Source organism: Podarcis gaigeae (genome assembly GCF_964106915.1).
Source record: "Podarcis gaigeae genome assembly, chromosome: 10".
Classification (NCBI taxonomy): domain Eukaryota; kingdom Metazoa; phylum Chordata; class Lepidosauria; order Squamata; family Lacertidae; genus Podarcis; species Podarcis gaigeae.
The window spans coordinates 20903994-20920051 of record NC_139686.1 but is presented as its reverse complement, the minus strand read 5'-3'; the positions used below and the strand labels follow the sequence as shown (position 1 = coordinate 20920051).

General features: G+C 43.2%; 1 long non-coding RNA gene across 1 annotated transcript; it reads right to left on the bottom strand.

The window, feature by feature from the left end:
- Positions 1-1463: 1463 nt before the first annotated feature.
- Positions 1464-5630, bottom strand: LOC310826351. The gene is made up of 4 exons (XR_014555780.1): positions 5478-5630; positions 3899-4021; positions 3500-3621; positions 1464-2071 (listed from the first exon to the last, which is right to left on the bottom strand). It is a non-coding gene; the product is annotated as an uncharacterized lncRNA (long non-coding RNA).
- Positions 5631-16058: the final 10428 nt, after the last annotated feature.

The following is a 16058-nucleotide window of genomic DNA, read 5'->3' as shown; positions in this document are numbered from 1 at the left end:
GAGCAAACCAGTGATATTTTAGGGAGCAGTAGCAGGCGGGGCCCATTAATTACATCATAGGAGCCTACACAACACAAAACACTGTTGCTGTATGTAGGTTTTATTTTATTTGTTCTTTATCTTATATTTTGGAAGTGTACATCCAGTTTTTTTCATTTAACTTTTTGGGGAGCCCCCCAAGAGAGTGGGGCCCTAAGCTATAGCTTGTTTAGCTTATATGTAAATAGGGCACTGGTGTAGCCTTTTTAGACTTTACCGATTGGTGGGCTCTGCGTTGCTCCCGGACGGGAGGAATGAAGTCAAATGACACCGAGGGTTGGTTCAGAGAAAGAGTTCTTTATTTCTGCTCTCCGGAGCAGCAGAAAGGAACTTGCTTGGTCAGTCCACAGCAAGTCCAAAGAAATGAGAAATTTCATGCAGTATATATATCCTCCAGGCACCCACTTTCCTCCCTTCCCCAGGAATCCAGGCATGTCAGCTTGTACATGCAGGTTGACATCACAGATGTCCCTGCTCCGGTACTCTTAACCATAAAAGGGTTTTCCTTCCTGTACTTCTGACCATAAAAGAGTATTCCTGTTCCTATACTCTTATCTTGGAGCAACAGGTCACCAACTCCAAGAACACACTCTGGCGCTGTTGCCGGACTACGTCTGTGCGTCAGAGTGTGGTAAGATAAGACCCAGACATGTCATCCCTACTCCACTGGAACAGCCAAGGTCATCCATTGCTGTGACTGACAAAGGAGAGAGCTTTGTTTATACAGCTGTGTTCTTGTTATGCACTTGCTCAACAGCTCAAGTTAATGCATTTTAGAAATGCTCCCTTGGAGAAAGAAGAAAAGCGGGGTTTGGGGTTCAGTTTCAAACTGACTACACAGAAACCCATTCCTTCACTGGGAACGAAGTTGGGTTGTATCCAACAAAGTCATTCTGCTTATGGAAGGACCTCCACTCAATGCAATGGACTTTCTTCTCCCCTCCCTCTGTGTGCCTAAGCAACTAAAATGGCTCTGAGGTTTCTCTCCCTTAACCCTTTAGGACAGATTTTTACAGGAGGGGCATTGCAATGGAGATCTCATTGCATGAATGGAAGTCCTTCCACAATTCCAGGGACTCGGTTGGATGCAATCAACTGATGCAGGAGATGGGAGCAACTTCTCCCTTTTTCTTTTTAAAAGGCTATGTGAATATTTGTGTTGTAAAGTGCGGAAGTGCTCACCCTGTGACCAACAATTTGTGGGTGGGTGTTTCTCAAGTCTAATCTTTCTCTTTTTAAAAAAGTCATTTAATTGTTCATTTTTTATTCAATGGGTATACATCTTTTAAAAGGAAAAGACAACAAAGCAAAACAAAAAGGCACACCACTGACATAGGTATACAAAAGGGGGGGAAATAGCGTAAATATAAATTTTACAATACTGAATATATAAGTAAAACATATTTATTTAAAAAAAATGGAAGAGCTTTAACATCTAATTTTAAGGAAAAGAGTAAGAGGAGGAAGACAAATAAGGTAAGTCAAGGATGAGAAAAACAAAGAGAAAATACTAACTAAAGCTACTTCCAGATGAGTTAGGGTCTACTCTAAGCTATTATTTATTGATATATTTTTAAACGTATTTCTCTGCTGCCATATCATAAAATATCTGCCTAATGTACAACAGTTAAAACAAAAACTATGCAAATAGTAATTAAAGTGGTTAGCTAACTAATCCGAATTTTTTATTAAAAGAAATCTTCAAGAGTTGCCTGAAAGTCAGGTTATACCTTTCGCTGTATTTTGATTTGAGTATATATATTCACAGTGACCCATTTTCTTACAGTATTTCTCCTCTCAAGGAATTTACAGCATGGCAATCCATTTTCGGCACTGTCGTGGCCCGAAATCCCATTTAAAGTGAAATCTGGGAATTTGGGTATTAAAAATTCAGTAATTGCCAGTGCCTGCTGGAAGTAACTAAAGGCCAACTCTTTGTTGAAAGCAGATCGGGGCCAACAATCACCCCTGTTAATGTATTGTAATGACATGTCGCACTCTCATTCGCCACGGCTCCGGAAAACAGTGTAGCCTGTGAGCAAAACATAGAGAAGAGCAATGTTAATCACTACTGTTCATTATTCATGAAGGCCTATAGGTGTAAACAGTTTACTGCTGGCAGTTCAGGAAATGACAATGCCTGCTCCCAGAGAGGAACAAAAATTTGGCTCAGTCCGCCTTTTCATGCGAAACTGCCCAGTTTGCACCTCCTAAAACAATACGCAAGCCAAAACACAGCTATCCTTTGAAATTTGCACTTCTGGAAATTTTGCAGTGCCGTCGCCCCACCCCACAAAATTGGCAAAATTGCATATGAAGTATTAGAGAAATGTATGCATTATATGAATGAATGCATATATTAATGAAAATAACATACAAATATGCATTATGTTACGGAGAATTTACTTGCAAGAATGTGTATTTCAGGTGAAATGCACACTAAAAAGCTGACAAAATTTTATGAGGGCTTTTCCTAAAATATCACATATCAAACTGATGTGGAAATGTAGTGATTTACAATATGTAAAAACTGTTGCCCTACTCAGATTCCTGCAATGTAAGCATGGTTGGGTTCAAAACTGCATCTGTCTCTTGGGGGGGGGGGAATGAAGCACACACTGTTCATTGGAATGACAGGAAACTAAGCCATGTTTGTGTAGTTTTAACCTATTCTGCTTCTTCTGTAGTGCCACTTGATTAAGCCACAATATTGATTTGCTTGTACACCGTCTTTGTAGCTCTTTAACCTCCTGACTTACTGACACACAGTTGATCTTCAACACAATCCCCATGCTAATGACAAACACTATTGACCTGGAAATCCTTCTGCCTGATCCCAGATAGTTGCAGCTGCTGAGGGGGGAGGGGCAAGGTTGTTAGGGGATCCCCTCAGAGAGCTAGAATTTCCAACGCCCTTAACCAATTACAGTTCCCAAGATTCTTTGGGGGAAGCCATGACTGTTAAATGGGGGAGGGGAGAGAGTATTTAAAGTGTACTGAGCCTCTTGGGCTTACCAATCGGAAGGCTGGCGGTTTGAATCCCCCCAATGGGGTAAGCTCCCATTGCTCTGTCCCAGCTCCTGCCAATCCAGTAGTTCGAAAGCACACCAGTGCAAGTAGATAAATAGGTACCACTGTGGCGGGAAGGTGAATGGTGTTTCTGATCACTCTGGTTTCTGTTATGGTGTCCCGTAGCGCCAGAAGCAGTTTAGTCATGCTTGCCACATGACCCGGAAAGCTGTCTGTGAACAAACACCAGCTCCCTTGGCCTGAAAGCGAGATGAGCATAGCAACCCCATAGTCACCTTTAACTGGACTTAATCGTCCAGGGGTCCTTTTCCTTTACCTAAATTAAATCAAGAGGCTGTTGAAAGGATAAAATGCGATAGCCACTAATAGAGGAAGGAAAGGATGGGAAACTGAGTAAGACTAAAGTGGTATGACTCATCAAATCAGTTACCCAGAAAGCTGGTGGCTTCACCTTTGCTGGAGCTCTGCAAGCAAAGGTTGAGTTTACATCAGATGGGGATTTTCTGGATTTCCTCCTAAATGTCCCACCAGACTCCCACCAATCCTGCAATTCTGTGAATCAAAGCAAGAAACCGCATGGTGCTCAAGACCAATGGGGCTTTGTTTGGGTGAACCCTGAAGATGAGGACAGACAGTTACCATGAAAAAGCAAAATTCACAACTGCAGGATCTGATGCAACCAGGAGTTGCTGCGAGTAAAAACCAAGCACCAGAACCCTTTTGGCAAAGAGATCCAGAAGACTCTCCGGCCGATGGATCCATCCCCAGCTGAGTGTGTTAATGGGATAGATAAAAATGACAGTCTATTTAATAAGCTACGGTTCAGTACCTTGCTTCCAAAATAATCTTTCTGTTTTCCTTTCTCCCCTTTTGCCCTTTTCTTGTTTCCACCTCTAATTGGAGATGTCTCCCTTCAGTGCAGCAGCTTCATCATTCTATCTCCAAGGATTAGCTGACAGGGAAGGGGAGAAATATAATAGGAATTTGCTAGCACTGCCCTGAAATAACATTTCATACCCAGCTTCAGATAAGCCAGCGTCTTCCTGTTCTCTCTGTTCAATAGCTTTCCTTTTTACAGGGCTGCTGCTAGAGTTTAACATTTGTCCAGCTAAAATAAAAAGGGAGAACGTATTCAAAGTCTCTGCAAACTCAGCATGTCCACCCAGTTGCTCTTTATGCTCCATGGATATGATTCTAAGGGCTGCCATCCTAACCCCGTGTACCTTGGAGTAAGGCCCATTGAATTTAATAGGACATAAAAAATTAAGAACATAAAGAGAGCCTGCTGGGTTAGGCCAATGGCCCATCTAGTCCAGCATCTTCTCACAGTGCCCACCCAGATGGCTTTGGCAAACCCTCAAGCAGGACCTGAGCACAATACATTCTCTCCTCCTGTTTTTCCAGTAACTGGTACTCTGAAGCATCACTGCCTCAGACCATGGAGGCAGAACATAGCCATTGTGGTTAGTAGCTATTGACAGCATTCTCCTCCATGAATTTGTCTAATCCTCTTTTATACTATCTTGGTTGGTGGCCATCGCTGCCTCCCGTGGGAGCAAGTTCCATAGTTTAGCTAAGCATTGTGTGAAGAAGTGCTTTCTTTTATCCGTCCTGGACCTTCCAACATTCAGCTTGGATGTCCCCGAATTCTCATAGAATTGTAGTGTTCGAAGGAACCCTGAGGATCATCTCATTCAACCTTCTGCAATGCATAAATATGCAGCTGTCCCATACGGGGATCAAACCTGCAACCTTGGTGTTACCAGTGCTGCATTCTAACCAACTGAGCTATTATGAGAGGGAGAAAAGCTTTTCTATCAAGAAGACAACAACAAGAATCCGCCGACAGCATACAAATCAATCTGGCTAACCTGATTCAAAAACACACACACACACTGCTCACACACAAAATCAAATCTCACTACAGCCAACCAAAGACAACCAACCACAAACTATGCCACCCCCGCAACCTCACCACCAAGGAAATACAAGCGAAAAGTAAGAGAACCCACACAAGTGACGCTGACACAAAACCCCACACATGCACTAAGTAGAAGAATTGAAGCATAACCACCCGACTCCACCCCACTCACCATGCCCCCTCTCCCTCTTCCCCCCTTTTCTTCCTAACCTAACACTGTATGTAACACTAATGTCTCACAACAAATGAAACTGATCTGTAGAAAACACAACTTGAAAAAAGAGACAATGGACATATTTTTGTAAAGAAATCTTTAATAAAAGTATTTTTTTAAGAAATATGTTTTTATTTTTTTAAAAAAAGCTTTTCTATTCATTTTCTCCATGCTCTGCAAATTTTACGAGCTTTTATCATGTCACCTCTTACTTGTCTTTTGTCTAAACTAAAAACTGCTTTTGAATAGACATGGTTTGAGATGCAACGTTACCATTTTCTGTGTCTGTCCAAAAGTTGTCCTTGCGGCAACTTCCTGGCTCACGGCAGACTCAGTTCACCGTAGATGAGAAGCCTCTATTGCCCCCTCTGCCCGATAAGAGTTTAAAGCTTAGGTTAATTGCAGATGCAAGATAGCATATCATTATACCTGTAAATGAAGGGAGAGCTAACAGTTACTCGCCACTCTCTTCCCACATGCTCAGCTGCCCTCTCGATCTTTGTCTTGAAAGTCATTTGAAAGTCAAATGAGCTTTGAGACAAAATGGGAAATGAATACCAGGACTGGCATCAGGAGTTGGCACTGTTGGACAGCGGCGGCAAGAGATGAGCATCAACTTGGATGGCATTGAAAGAGACAAATTCATGGAGAATAAGGCTATTGCAGGGGAGGGGGTGAGAGCTATTGCACTCAGGTCTGCTTGTAGGCTTCTGGTTGGCCACTGGACTAGGTGGTCTTCTGGCCTGATCCAATCGGGCTCTTCTTTTCTTTTTATCCTAAGGTCCCAGTGCCTTAGGAGGGTCTGCCAGAACTGATCCCTGCCAAGCTACAACTGAGAAACAGCAACTGCCCCAATCAGCAGTGGTACAGGTTGGGTCCTAGTTCAAGTACCTGTGCTATGTCTCCACCTCCTCAGCTCCCATCCATTCCACATGCAGTCCTCTCCTGTCCACGATCAGCGGGCAGACAGCAATTGTCGTTCCATCTCCGCTCGTTCAGATACCAGTCCAAAGAGCAGCAACTGCTGCCTTCTCTCTCTCCTCTGCGCAATGTGAATTGGGCTTCACAGGCCTCATCCTCACTGTCAGGCCTAAAAGGTGAGGACAGGCAAGGGAAAAGAAGTGTTGGCTGCCTCTGGACACCAACACTCACACTCTGTCACGGTCCGGTTTATGGGCAGTCAAAGTCCTGGAGGAGGACATCGGGACTGGGGGCAAGACCTCAGGGTGGGAGCGGGAACGGGAGTCAGGAAGCCAGGAGTCCGGAAGCGAAGGGTCTGAGGGTCATAGAGCTGGGAGTCAAGGAGTCAAGGGTCCGAGAGTCAGGAAGCAAGAAGTCAAGAAGCCAAACGCGGCAAGGCAGAAAGCATGTTGCTGTGGCAAACAGCCAAAGGGAAATGCTGACCTTATATTCCTTCCCGGCTCTTGCCACCAGGTGCTGTGAGTTACCAATCGGCCTCACCTGTGTGGCCGCGCCTTGCCTCTTCAGAACAAACTTAGGAAAGCCCCAGTCCTGAGAATCTTACCAGTCGCAGGGCCTGGCTCCTGCACGCAGTCCTGACACTCTCAAGCCTTAGAATGTGGGTGAGGCAGAACAGGAGTCCTCCTGAGGGCAAGTCACAGTTCCCCCCAAACCTGAAACTGGGACTGGTGGATATTGAAGCACGTAGGTCAGGCCCCCCCCAAAAAAACTATTGGCATCGGGGGGGAGCAGAGTTTGAAACTCTCATGGCACCAAAAATGTACTCATTTCACAGAAGGAAACCCGGCAATACTGAGTTAGATGGTCAAAGGGACTGACTCAGTATAAGGCAGCCTCTGTTGATTCATAGAATTGCAGAATTGGAAAGGAGCCTGAGGATCATCTAGTCCAATCCTTTGCAATACAACTAAATCTCAATTAAAGCATCCATGACAGGTAACCGTCCAACCTCTGTTTAAAAACCTCCAAGGAAGGAGAGTCCACAACTTCCTGAGGGAGTATTTTCCACTGACAAACAGCTCTTACTGTCGGAAAGTTATTCCTGAGGTTGAGTCAGAATCTCCTTTCTTGTAACTTGAAGCCATTGGTTCCAGTCCCACCCTCTGGAGCAGGAGAAAGCCATCTTGCTGCATCTTCCATGTGACAGCCCATCAGATATTTGAAGGTGGAGATCATATCTCCTCTCAGTCTCCTCTTTTCCAGGATAAACATACCCAGCCTTCAACCACTCCTCATAAGGCTTGGTTCCACACCCTCATGTCTATCTTAAGCACATCCCCATTCTTGCTGTCCAGTGGTAGCAGAGATTGCATGTATGGACAGACATCCACCTAGATATGAGCTAAGAGCTTAACCCACCGAGGGTGCAATTGCTAACCAGTTTCAAGGATTCAGCATAGCCCCAGTTGTGAAATCAGCAATTGGGGTTTTGTAGCTCTCCAGGTGTCATTGGACTCCAACTGTCCCATCAGCCCCAGCCAGTAGTCAGGGATGATGGGAGTTGTGGTCCACCAACATCTTGAGGGTCACCAGTTCCCCAACCTTGGTGTGCATCTTTGTGGATGATGGGAGCTGTAGTCCAAGAATTTCTGAGGACCCAAGATTGAAGAACACTGGTGTAGAGCACCCTGTTTTGTGCAGAAGTCTCTCTCTCTCTCTGTTTAGGGGATTATACTCTTGCACATCATCTCTAAACAAGGGTAGGGGGGAGGAAAGAGTGAATAATGATTCAGCGATCGTTTTCCCCTTCTGCCTCAAAGGATCTAATTCTCTCCCCCTGCCTCCCTGAAGCATAGCTTTAAGAAACTCCAAAATAACATTACAGCAGAATAATATACAGAAGCAACTTACAGAAGCTTATGTGAAACCAGATAACCTTTCAAATCCATTTATCAAAGCAGCTGCATTTTTTTTTATATCAAGGCAAGTGACAAGATAATAAATATTGATCAAAGGAAGTTAGTCTGTATCTATAACATTATATTACATTTAGAGTGAAAAAACACCACAAAAATACCAGAATACATTTATAGGAAATGGACAGGGTATATTAATATTACTATTTGAAAGCTACAGTTTGGGTAGAAATCTGCACTTGTTTGACTGTGCATTGGACATTATACAGCCATTACAGTCCAATCCCATGCATTTTTATTCCCAGAAAAGTTCATCATAATATTTATAAAGCACCAAAAACTGCTAGATTAAACATTAAGAACAGGCCTTTTTCACAGGCTTACAGTCTAATTATAAGTTAAGTGAGGTCCCAGCCTTCAAATTTGCAAGTTTGCTGTCTGATTACTGGAATGGGTTTGCTTTGAATGGTTCTTATCACTAAGGTTTTTTGCCTTAAAGCAATGCCTGACTCCAGCCTGGGACTTGACAAAATGATGTTAATGTCTCTCGATGGCTGTAGATGGTCCCCTGAATAAGCAATTCACCTGCAGGGCTGCTTTTGGAAAGGAATGCTTAGCAGACTGTGTATAAGAAGGAGCAGATGGCAGTTTTGCTTTAGCTTTGCTGAGGCATGGCTTTCCCGCAGTTAGAGATGGGAGCTCCACACATCACTTAGCATAGCACTATATGATCCAACAAACCTTCTTCTTGGCCAAAATTCTTCTGAAATGCTTTCTCACAAGTAAGTCCCATTGCCAATTGTTGTTGTTTAGTCGTGTCCGACTCTTAGTGACCCCATGGACCAGAGCACGCCAGGCAATCCTGTCTTCCACTGCCTCCCACAGTTTGGTCAAACTCATGCTGGTAGCTTCGAGAACACTGTCCAGCCATCTCGTCCTCTGTCATCCCCTTCTCCTTGTGCCCTCCATCTTTCCCAACATCAGGGTCTTTTCCAGGGAATCTTCTCTTCTCATGAGGTGGCCAGAGTATTGGAGCCTCAGCTTCAGGATCTGTCCTTCCAGTGAGCACTCAGGGCTGATTTCCTTCAGAATGGGTAGGTCTGATCTTCTTGCAGTCCATGGGACTCTCAAGAGTCTCCTCCAGCACCATATTTCAAAAGCATCAATTCTTCAGCAATCAGCCTTCTTTATGGTCCAGCTCTCACTTCCATACATCATTGCCAATGGTGTTCTGCAAACTCCCATTTTGCAGTGTTTCTCCTACCCTTTTGCAGGGGCAGAAGAAGAGTGGGCAGTGAGGGCGGTCTGACCCGGGTGTCACCACTGAGGGGGTGACAAAATGCCGGGTGGCACCCACCATGGGGCCTGCAGTGAGCCCGAGCCACACGTCTTTCCTGGGAGTGACATGGTGGCTTGGGCACCAGCAGCCTCTGTGCTGCCCCATACGGTCTGCCTGCCTAATCCCCCTCAGCTGTAGGGCGGCTGAGTGGGAGGAGGCAGGCAGACTCCTCAGAGGCCCCACGGAGAGTCTTGCCCTGGCTCTCCTTGCCCTGTGGGTGGCTGGCCGTGCCCCTGGGCGCAGGGCACGCATGCCGCCCCAGGCACCCAATTGGCTTGCTCCGCCGCTGCCCTTTGGTGATCATTGTTTCCCAGTTGATACTTCTTTGTGGCTATTTTGTTAACTTCAAGAAGGTTTCTTTTTCCACTTTCACCAAGGGATCACAACCAATTTGGGTTACACAGTGACTATGAGGGTTTGTCTACATGATGATGTCAGGGAAGGCAAACCAATCACATTGCCCTCTTTGTGAAGCCCTGCTCCGGCTTTGGCCATGGCAGAATGCACACTGAAATAGATCTTTGGAAAGACATTTGAATGTGCATTCAAGCACACATCCCATATGAAAAAGTTTGCTTTCTGCTGGAGATCCTTCCAGCTTATCATTCATTATACTGATTCTTTTAATTTTTCTTGAGTTGGTTAGATGTTAGATAGCAACAAAATAACATTTAAATGTGATTTCTTTTTCTTTTTCTGCATGGAGACAAGGTAGGGCAGTTCATAAAAACAGCATGTGAAGTTACTTCTGTAGCTGACAATTTCAGCATTTCCCCCTTTTTTTGTTTTTTCTTTTTTTTGTTTCCAGCGAAATTGATTTAATGTTTCCTTCTTTTTCTGTTACACCCCACAGATCTGAGCACAGACAAACTCATTTGTTTGAAATGTTCCAGTATTTAAGGCTTTCAAAATTTATTTTTCAGTTGGGGGGAGAAAGAAATCATGGTAAGCTATCATTTATTTGATATCCTATTTCCGCAGCATCTGCCTTACATTACATCATCAAATCCCATAACCTTGTAATAAGTCAGTGGAGCTTTCTTCTGCCTTTACAAACCGATGATGTCAACATGAAATCACTGGGGTAACTGTGTAAGCTTATCCCGCATCTCCAATATTGCTATAAAACATAGATTAAAAATTAAACAGATGAAAAAGTTTTATGTCCACGGTCAAAGTACCATGATAATACTACAAATGGTACTGTAATTCAACTTTGTTCTCTAGTACACCGTGAAATATTGCGGGTAATATTTAGCCATTGGACACGGATGAGATCTACAACAAAATGTTAAAGGCTACTCACCTCTAAATAGGTTACCAGCCAATCAGCAATGCCCTCCATCCAGTTTTTTTAATTTTTATCTTCCAACTCACAGTGAATGGTCCAACACTAACAAGCATACTCAGTCTTCATTGTGCTGATTTTTGATTATTCAATTAGGTCTGGAGGTAGATTTTTGTGAACTGCAAACCTTGAAGGCCTCCTTTCCTTGTGGATACCTGCCTCTTGTATCTCAGTTAATGCTCACCACCTGAGTTCACTATTAGTAGAAATGATTACAGGAAAGAAAAGGGGGGATGTAAAGCTACGTCTATCAATGGAAGCCACTGGGCTCCCAGTTCCATGATTAGTGTGTGCACTCCCTTTCCTTGCCATCTTCCTGGTGAGTTACTAAGATATATTAAACACAGCTGTTCAACAAATGTAAGCTGGCAATCGGGCACATGAAGAAAGAATTTGGTATTAATGCAGGGGGCAGGGCCTTTCCAGTGGTGGTGCCAATGCTGTGGAACTCCCTTGCCAAGTAAGCCCACCTGGCCCCATCCCTAAACTCATTCTGTTGTCAAATCAAGTTTTGTCTTATGGGTAGTGGTGGCTGTTTCCACTGCTGCTATCTTTTTCTATTGGTTGGCTGCTATTTTGTAAACAGGTTTTATTACAATCAAATTGTGTGTAAATTTTGTGAAATATATAAAATATTTGTTTTATTTTACTTTTGTACTTTCTCTGTACTGTAATTCATATGTAATCTCTCCTTTTTTGAAACAAACGAATTCTGCTCCCTTTCCGTTTGGATTCTGTTTCAAATGTATTTTATTTAGTTTCAGCTGCATTGATTTAAAAACTTAAATTTTAAAATCTTATTTATTTAAATAAATGGATTGTTCAAGCAGCGTATTATATGGTTAACAAGATACAAAAAAGAAAGAAAAAATCAGTTAAAGCTCACTATTCAATTGGGGGGATATTTAAATTAACTGCTGAAATTTAAGATGTTTTCACAAGGTGCTGGAAATTCAATTTATATCAGGGGGTGGGGAGAGGTCTGTCTGGTCACATGGTGAGGGGGAGTACCCCAGCATTGGGCCCACAATATGGAATTCATAGCTCCTGATGATTACAATCAATGTATCCAAGCCATTGATTGATTGATTGATTGATTGATTGATTGACTGAAGCAGGCAATAATTTTTAATATATGAATTCCCAAAAATACAAGGACCAAAACCAAACACACGTTCAACTAGGACAAAAGAAGGAAACTAGTTAGGGAGACATTTGGACAATTAGAAGACAGAAAAGTGTAAGGATTTCTAAAGGATTAAAAGGTTTCAGGAAGGCTGAATGAATTCTTTGCATCTGTCTTCACTGCAGAAGCCATTAAACTGATACCGCTGCCTGAACCAATCTTCTCAGGAGGAACAATCTGACAAAGCGAGTCAAGTAGAAGTGATAAGAGATGACGTTCCGGGGTTTATTGACAAATTAAAAATTAACAAGTCACCAACTCTGGATGGCATCCACCCAAGACGACTCATATGTGAAATTGCTTCTTCTCAGAAAAGATGCAGCTTGTCACTAAAACCAGCTTCTGTGCTGGAGGATTGGAAAGTAGCCAATGTGGTGCTGATCTCTTAACACGATGCTGATTTCTTTATATAGGTATTCAGGGAAGTGTGGCGTCAAGAATGTAGGGGTCACTTAGCTTAACATCAATTATGTTTAAATCAGTGGACGTTATTGTTATTAAATTCATCAAACGTAGAAGAACAAGGTGTGCTGAGGAATGCTCAGCATGGCTTCCACAAATTCTGGCTAAACTTACCAACCTTGTGGGCTTTGTTGGATGTGTCAACAGATATGTGGATAAGAATGTTTTGATAGATGAGGAGTAGGGAGTCTTTGGCCCTTCAGATATTGCTGGACTACAACTCCCATCAATCCTAGCAAGCATGGCCAGTAGCCAGGGATGAGAGGAGTTCTAGCTCAGCAACATCTGGAAGACCAAAGGTTTCCCATACCTGTGGTAGATGATATATACTTAAGAATTCCCAACAAAGTGCCTCACCTGAGTGGGTAAACACAGCAATTTAAACTTGGTGCCTGCATAAAGTTAGCAATCGTGGAGCAAGAAAAAAAGTCGTATAATAATAATAATAATAATAATAATAATAATAATAATAATACCCCACCCATCTGACTGCATTCCCCAACCACTCTGGGTGGCTTACAGCATATATAAAACATAATCAAACATTAAAAACTTCCCAATACAGGGATGCCTTCAGATGTCTTCTAAAAATTATGTAGTTCTTTATCTCCTTGACATCTGAAGGGAGGGTGCTCCACTACCAAGAAGGCCTCCTGCCTGGATTAGAAACTAGATACAGGAAGCAGAATGTAGGATATTTGGACAATTTTCACAATGAGGGGAATCAATTTCCATTTTTATATATTGGGACTAGAGATGAACCAACCTATTAATCTGCTTGTACACCGTCTTTGTAGCTCTTTAACCTCCTGACTTGCTGACACACAGTTGATCTTCCACACAATCCCCATGCTAATGACAAACACTATTGACCTGGAAATCCTTCTGCCTGATCCCAGATAGTTGCAGATGCTGAGGGGGGAGGGGCAAGGTTGTTAGGGGATCCCCTCAGAGAGCTAGAATTTCCAACACCCTTAACAAATTACAGTTCCCAAGATTCTTTGGGGGAAGCCATGACTGTTAAATGGGGGTAAGAGTATTTTAAGTGTACTGAGCCTCTTGGGCTTGCCAGTCGGAAGGTTGGTAGTTTGAATCCCCACAATGGGGTAAGCTCCCATTGCACGGTCCCAGCTCCTGCCAACCTAGCAGTTCGAAAGCACACCAGTGCAAGTAGATAAATAGGTACCACTGTGGCGGGAAGGTAAACAGCATTTCCATGCGCTGCTCTGGTTTCACCAGAAGCAGCTTAGTCATGCTGGCCACATGACCCGGAAGCTGTATGCTGGCTCCCTTGGCCAATAAAGCGAGATGAGCGCTACAACCCCAGAGTAGTCGCGACTGGACTTAACTGACAGGGGTCCTTTACCTTTACCGTAAATAAGAGACTTGCACTTAGAATGCTTTGCCTGCGCTGGTGTTATTGATGTCTTGGCTACAGAGCATTTGTGATGCACGGTGTGGAATCTAAGCTAGCAATTGAAAAGATCAAAGATCAAAACCATATACAAAATACTGCACAGGAATTGTAGAACCTGTCAAATCCAAAGGGCTTTATGCAAATAGCTCTTCCTTAAAAGCCTTGGCATTTCCCACTCTCATCTGAAATTCTCGGCCTTTCTTCTGTTGTGAAAGCATGCCTTCCAGCCACAATTCATGAAATCATGAAGGAAAAGCACTCTGAAATATAAAATTCAGCAAGGAAGTTTTGTTTCGGAGTAGTTAATGTGGTACCTTCCAGATGTCGTTGGACTACAATGCCAATCATCTCTGACCATTGGCCATGCTGGCTTGGACAGATGGGAATTGGAGTTCAGCAACCTGCAGAGTACACTGCATTGATTATCCCATTGCAGAATCATGAGAGAAGCAAGAAATAAAGATTCTTGAGATCTAACCTTTATTTATGCAGGTTAACAGCATTTGGGAAAATATTTATTCACCCTAATTTCTCATTTCACCTCACCACGAGCTGAACTGTGAGTTCCAAGTATATTTTTGTACTTTTACTTCTCCCTCTCTGGAAGAGTGAAGGATATTGAACATCATTGTCTAGCTTCCGGCAATCATTCATTGAGAAACAACATATTATTCCTACTTGTAGCTCAAATTCATTCCATACCTGCCTCCCAAAAGCAGGTACAGTCTCCAGAAAGCTGAAAGTATTTTAAATGTATCCCAACCGACAAAAGGAGATTTTGGAGAAAGCAAGAGTGTTCAGATTTGCACTCGGGCAATGGACCTTGCACCAGCTACTTATTAACTGACTATGAAGAGTTACCTGGGAAACCAAGACAGTAATAATAATAGCAATCCTCATTTAAGGGCCTGTGGCACAGGTTCCTCAAGAGCTAGGCCATTAATTTGGCAAGACATCGCCTGATCTACCAAGATCTAATTCACAGTTTTGTTCGTTTCGTAGCACATTGTGGTTTCTAATGAGAAGACTGTATTTTAACACTTATTTCTATTGGCAAGTCTGAAAGCATAGTTCCTTTTCTCCAAGGCTATGCTCCCGAGCAACCTATTTTTGGCAGACAGCTCACACTTGACGAGCAGGAAAATTGAAATGTACCCATGCTTAGTCCGTGGGCAAGGATGGAGAGCCTGTGGCTCTCCAAAAGTTACACTGTCTCCTATGACTGACCAAGCTGTTTGGGTGTCGTGACCCTTTAGTCCAGCATGGAGTCAGAAGCTGAAGAGGCACCAGCTTAGGGAGTTGGACCAGGTTCAGACCTCTCAGCCTGCTGCTGAAGTTCAGGAGACCCCTCGGCCTGCCAGTTGACAGATAAGCCACAGGACAACCTCCTATAGAACCAAAGTATAGGAGTCATCAAAACCCTCACAGAAGTTTCCCTCTGACTCTGAAGAACCTAGAGCTTCCCACATCATCTCACCAGTTCAATGGTGCAAGGCAGGAGGCCACAGAGTGTAGGAGACATGTAGGGTTTCATCCCAGGAAGTCAGCCCTTTAAAGATCTAATTGTTCCATAAGAGGGTAGAACCTGGGAGAGGATGTGTGGGCAGCTGAGGCTTTAAAAGGTCCAGTCTGCTTTCAAGTTCTGTCAGAGGCAGTTGCTCCCTTGAGGCTTTGCAACTCCTGGCCTGCCTTGCCCTGTAAGATCTGACATCAGACAATAAATCAGAGCTTAAAGGGATGGAAGTCCAACAACATCGGGAGAGGCACTAGTTCCCCATCCCTGATCATATGGATGACACACAAAATAGAAGTAGTCTCCCCCCAACCAGAACAATTTATTGATCTTATCAAATCTCTTGGCTTCCTTTGAAAATTCTTATTCTCCAAGAGGCATATTATCTCAGTTTCTTTCCCATTTCAGTTTAGGTGAAACCTGGTGGCAAACCTAGGAATGCATGAAATCTATTAAAACATTTTAATATTTATGAAATGTTCATTTCATAATCATAAAAATGGGGGATGCATTCAAATGTATCAGGTGTTTTGCCAGAAGAAGGGACCTCCCATTCATTTTTACTTTTGAATGGCAACTCTAGTTTCATTTAAATCTAAATAAAAGCTTCATTTATTTGTCTCAACGGTTTGTATGCCGCTTACAGTTGTCACAGAGAGGCTTAACAATCAATCCTTCTTCACGGTGAACTCTGGGAATTGTAGCCCTGTGAGGAGAACAGGGGTCTCCAAATAACTCTTTGCATCCTTAAC